Source organism: Mesoplodon mirus (assembly GCF_964341445.2).
Source record: "Mesoplodon mirus genome assembly, chromosome: 7".
Classification (NCBI taxonomy): domain Eukaryota; kingdom Metazoa; phylum Chordata; class Mammalia; order Artiodactyla; family Ziphiidae; genus Mesoplodon; species Mesoplodon mirus.
In genome coordinates this window covers 26,752,376-26,758,375 of record NC_138983.1, presented here as the reverse complement: position 1 = coordinate 26,758,375, position 6,000 = coordinate 26,752,376, and the positions used below count along the sequence as shown (strand labels likewise).

Sequence of the window (6,000 nt, the reverse complement as noted above, 5' to 3'; positions counted from 1 at the left end):
TCAATCACTGCGCCACTGGGAAGCCCCCTAGGATTTTTTTAAAAGGTTGTCTAAAGCACCAAAAAATTATTTTGGGGTGATGAACACACACACACACACACACACACACACACACATAAATGCCCCTTTGGCAGATAAGAGCTTTCCCAGTGTTTCTAAATAAGGACAGTATTCAAATGCATCATGGAAACCAAGGTAATCTATAACAATAGGTTATGATTCAGCAGATCATATTGTAGGTAGATGTAAGTTTCTTGAGGGAAGGGCCCATATCTTACTGATTTTTCCATCTCTGTAATTGACACATATCAGGAACCCAATAAATATTTGTGAATTAATGAAATAAAGAAAATATAAGCAGAGATGATCTTTGAACTCTCTAGACAAAAGTTAACTTACAACTCTAGCAGCTGTAATTCGGCATCTAAGAACCCACATCTGAAAAGTTAAGTGAAAAGTCAACATTTTAATAGAAAGTTCTGCCTCATGTTACAGCTATATTATATAAACATAGGGTGAGCCAACAAGAATCAACCAGTGATGTTCTACTGAGAACAGTAAACCCAAGTTTTAAATGTTGAAGACTTGAAAGACTCTATAAATATCTACATGATATACCTAAGTATATCAAAAATTTCCTTCATCTTTCAGTTCATTTTCATAATAAGCCTTCAAAATTTGAGGGGAAGGGAGGGAGGAAAGAAGCAAAAGAAGGCCAGATGAAAAGTAAAAATAAGGAAATAATCAAAAGCCTTCCCTTTATCCCTTCCATGCAATCTCACAGCCTCTCCCTAGAATCCTTGGTCCTGAATGTTTAATAATGAGTATTCCATAGTTTCAAGGGGATGAAGGCCCCACAATCCAGTTTAATATAAGGTCATCTGAAATGCTGTAGTGGGACAGGTTCATGGTCCAGGAAGCCTCAGACAGTTTCACCAGGGAACATATTCCAGAAGGTCATTGTTCTCTTTGATATAAACTTCAAAGCTTAGGGACAAGAAAAATAATAGTTACTGTTCACTGAGCACTTGCTCTGTGCCAGACATCTTCCTAAGGATGTGTTACATTTTTCTGGGCTAACCTTCATCACAGCCCTCATCTTCCGATGAGGAGACAGATGTTTTGGAGGTAACATGAGCAGGCCACCATGAGCTGGCAGAGCCACGATGGGAATCAACACCTGTAAACCTCCAAACCCAGGCTCTTATATAAGTACCACACTGTAGATGTCACCACAGCACCACATTTCCCTCAGTAACCCACTCTTCATGGTTTAGTCATAAAAGCTTCAAGTCAGCAAGCATTTGGTGGGAAAATACTAGCACATGAAGGGAGAGAAGGGACATAAAGGAAGCACATGTCCTTGGCTAGAAGGACATGCCATCTTCTTGAAAAGATGTGACAGGAAATAGGCAGCAAAAAGTACCAACTGTACAGAGTGCTAAAGGGAAGTTACACCACATGTCAAGATGGATGGTATAGGCAAAAACATGTGGATGACCAGTGAGAAGAAAGATAAATCACCACATGGCATTAGTAGGGAAAGTCTCACTGAGGAACCGAGATATGATGGGAATCTCACAGGATTTGGACAGAGAGAAGAAGCAAATGTTGTTCGGGTCAGTTCATGCTCACCTGGGCTGCTAGACCAAATGGTGGCCAGGCTGCAGAGCACGGAGTAGTGCTTGGCCGAGAAAGAGTATTCAGGGTGACAGCTTATCAGACACATAAGCATGTCTAGAGTTTGATGAGCAAGTTGACATTCATGTGATCAGTATGACTGTTTGAGACTTGAGTCCTACTTTGCGTTTGTCATCTGCTAAGAGTGAATCTCAGCTCTGCCATTTACCAACTGTATGACCTTGGGGAAGTTACTTATCTTCTCTGTGCCTCAATGTCCTCATCTGCAAAATGAGCATAATAATAGTATCTACCTTCTACGATAGCTGTGGGTTGAACAGGTTAATTTATATCACATGCGTGGCACGGAGCCTGGCATGTGCAAGTGTGATGTGAGGGTTTGCTATTGTTCCTTTTCCATTTTCACCATTCCGCACTCAATTTTGCGGGGTGTTGAGGTGGGGTGGGAGAAGAAAGGAAGGTTTCACACAGCAATTCCTTCTCCTAATCACCTGATTTATTTTAAATGCCTCTTTTGGATATTGTGCAGCTTCTGAATATCTTTCCTGTGTTCTTCAGAATGGCACGGAGAAACTGTCAAGTTTGCTATGAAGACTGCAGCTCTATAACAGCTTTGGGTTCCAATATTCATCCCTGGCCTCTTTTCCCATCAGCAGTATACTGGGCTGATGTCTAACAGTTATGACTGGTAGCACGGGGTCCTCCACCATTTTTTCTATGTCATGTGCATTATTTCAGCAGACTTAGTAAGAACAAGGATGAGAGTAAGGAATCAAAAGAGGATGAAAGGTAAAGAAGAGAAGATAAATAAAGTGAGAAAAAGAATTTCCTTGTACTTAGCTGTCACTCTTCAAATGGCTTTTTGCCATTACTCAAATTGGGAGAAGGCAAGAAAATCAGTATTTATTGAAATTACTGTAAGCCAAGCATGGTCCCATATATTTCACACATTCAAAGAGATTAAGTACCTTGCTCGTACTCGTGCAGCTATTAAGTGGGAGAGCCCAGCTTTAGATCCAGGTCTACATTTAATTAGACTCAGTAAATATTAATGGAGCAGCTTGACAGTCTATGCACTGTTCTAGGAACTGGGGACACCAGAGTGAAGAAAACAGATCAAAATCCCTGCCCTCATGGAGCTCACGGTCCACTGGGCAGACAGATGATAAGCCAGATAGGCAAGTGAAACATAAAGTGTTAGACAGCAGTAAGCCTTATATAGGAAAAAAAATAAAATGGAAGAGGAGGAGAGGTTGGGATGGGAAGGGTGTAATTTTGGAAAGGACCGTCGGGGAAGGTGTCACTAAGAAGGTGACAATTGAGCAAAGATATGAAGAAACCAAAAGTACGAGACAGGTGTGCATCTGGGGAGACAACCTTCCAGGCTAGGGGAAGGGCAAGGGCAGAGGCTTTGAGGCAGGAGTGTGCCTGCGATGGTGCTGGAGGAACAGCCAAGACCCAGGGTGGTGGAAGTGAGGCAAAGGAGGAGGGGAGCAGGAGGGAATGCAGCCGGTGACGGGGCAGAGCGCCCGTGTCTGCAAAAGCCCCAGCAGGGACACCTTCTAGGGAGGTGAAAGGTAGCTGGAGGTTTCTTTTCCTTCTCTTTCTTTCTTTCTTTTCTTTCTTTCTTTCTCTCCTTTTCTTCCTTCCGTCCTCTCTCTTTCTTCCTTTCTTTCTCTCTCTTTCTTCCTCTGTCTCTCTTCCTTTCTTTTCTTTCTCTCTCTTCCTTCTTTCCTTTCTTTCTCTCTCTCTGCCTTCCTCCCTTTCTTTCTCTCTCTTCCTTCTTTTTCTTTCTCTCTCTCTTTTGTCCTTTCTCTCTTTTTCTTTCTTTCTTTCTCTCTCTCTTCCTTCCTTCCTTCTTTCGTTTCTTTCTTTCTTTCTTCCTCTCTCTTCCTTTCTCTTTCTTCTTTCCTTTCTTTCTCTCTCTCTGCCTTCCTTTCTTTCTCTCTCTCTTCCTTCTTTTTCTTTCTTTCTCCCTCTCTTTTGTCCTTTCTTTTTCTTTCTTTCTTTCTCTCTCTCTTCCTTCCTTCCTTCTTTCGTTTCTTTCTCTTTCTTTCTCTCTCTCTTTCTTCCTCTCTCTTCCTTCCTTTCTTTCTCTCTTCCTTCTTTCCTTTCTTTCTCTATCTCTGCCTTCCTCCCTTTCTTTCTCTCTCTTCCTTTTCTTTCTCTCTCTCTCTTTTGTCCTTTCTCTCTTTTTTTCTTTTTCTTTCTCTCTCTCTTCCTTCCTTCCTTCTTTCGTTTCTTTCTTTCTCTCTCTTTCTTCCTTTCTCTCTTCCTTTCTTTCTCTCTCTTCCTTTCTTTCTCTCTCTCTCTCCCTCCCTCCTTCCCTCCCTCTCTCTCTCTTTCCTTCTTTCTTTCTTTCTTTCTTTCTCTGCACTGCACAGCTTGCTGGATGTTACTTCCCCAACCAGGGATTGAACCCCTACCCTTGGCAGTGAAAACTCTCAGTCCTAACCACTGGACCGTCAGGGAATTCCCAAAAGGTAGCTGGAGGTTTCTGACATGATCTGACTTGTACACCTAAACAGGCTCATCTTCTTGATGTGTTTGAAATAGAATGAAATAATCAGAATAAAACAAGGGGGAACAATGAAGGGGATATTGTAATAACCAGGAAAGAGATGGTCATAGCCAAGGAGTAGCAACGAGAGTAGTTAATTTAAAAGGGTCAAATTGGCTTGGATATATTTCAAAGGTATAGCCAATAGGATTTCCCTGCAGACTGGACAGGGGTATAAGAAAAACAAAGCAAAACAAAAAGCCAGGAGACAAGAGGGACCCCAGAGTTTTCTGCTCCAGCAAATAAAAGAATGGAATTGTCACTAACGGAGATGGAGAGAGAGGTTCAAGATGACTGTTAACACATCAGGACGGGGCTTCCCTGGTGGCGCAGTGGTTGAGAGTCCGCCTGCCGATGCAGGGGACACGGGTTCGTGCCCCGGTCCAGGAACATCCCACATGCCGTGGAGTGGCTACGCCCGTGAGCCATGGCCGCTGAGCCTGCACGCCCGGAGCCTGTGCTCCGCAATGGGAGAGGCCACAACAGTGAGAGGCCCGCGTACCACAAAAAAAAAAAAAAAAAAAAAAAAATCAGGATGGGTAGAGCAACCTGGGCTGCAGGTATAAATCGGTCTCAAAGCCCATGCTCTAGCTAATAGCTTAAGAACTTGGAATTTGGGGATTTGTACCTGTTTATGGGGACGGGAGGAAGAGTTTTCCAGAGTAATGAGAATGAAAAAACTAATCAGAAAATCTCAAAATCATAGTTGGAGTTATGACTTTTAAAGTCCTGATCCACCCAAGCTTTTTCTGATTATCTGGGCCCTTTCTTACCCTCCCACCTCAAATAAAATCTGTAAATGCCCAGGTTGGTTCTGGCCATCACTCTCAATGGGAACGAATGGACCTTTTCACACTAACCTTTAGAGAAACAGTGGTTCTCTACGTGTTGACACTCCTTCAGGACGACCATGAACTCAGGCGCTCTTTCCACTCTTCAGTTCGTTGGGCTACTGGCTGCCTTGGAGCTCTTGGCCATTTCAGAGTTTTTCTAGATTGACAAAGGAGGAAAATGGCAGGTCAACTTAATCATTCAAATAACCCTGCAGTGTGTCAGGAGATTCATCAGTTTCCTTATCACTTGTGTTTTCTTATCTTGGTTATAAGTCAGGGTCACTGTGATTTTTTAGGACAGCATATGAAAGGGAAGAGGCAATTGATCATTGTAGGAATAAAAGACTGAGCTTGACCCAAGAGCAGATGTCTTTTCTCATGAATATAGGAAGTTTCACACGCTCACATTCTCACTGTTCATTGCTTGTGAGCTGGATCTGGGATTTGGGTTCAACATGTACTGATCTCCTACACGACAGAGGTCAAGCGCCCCTGCCTGTGTTAACCTCATTTAATCCTCACAACACTGAGAGGTGGCATTACCTTATGTTACAGTGGGGGGAAATGAGGCTCAGAGAGGGTGAGCAACCGGCCCAAGGCCACACGGCCTGTGAGTGGCAAGAGCCAGCCTTCCCACCCAGGTCTTTAGGGGCTCTTACTTCCAAGCCACATTTTTTTGCCTCATAATATAAGAAAATAATGAAAGATTCAAATGCAAAACAGATAATCTCTAAATCCAGTGTTAGTCAAAGATGACTTTTCTTCTCTTTGGAAAGGAAATATCCATGTAGAGAAATTTGACCTTTGAATGTGGAAATTATACTTATTTGGCAGGAGAAAGTAGAAAAACACTTTATTCAATGCCTAAAAGATGTGATAACAAAGACAGGAACTTTCTTTTTTCCATTTGCTCAAAAGAGTATCCAAATTCACGACATAACGTAACATTGTGTGTGTGTGTGTGTG

General features: G+C 42.6%; 1 long non-coding RNA gene across 1 annotated transcript in view; it reads right to left on the bottom strand.

Annotated features, from left to right (window-relative positions):
- Positions 1 to 5,085: 5,085 nt before the first annotated feature.
- Positions 5,086 to 6,000, bottom strand: part of LOC309808245 — a 61,488-nt gene continuing 60,573 nt past the window's right edge. Inside the window, exon 3 of the long non-coding RNA XR_014294715.1 lies at positions 5,086 to 5,191. This is a non-coding gene — a long non-coding RNA (uncharacterized lncRNA). The remainder of the gene's footprint in view (positions 5,192 to 6,000) is intronic.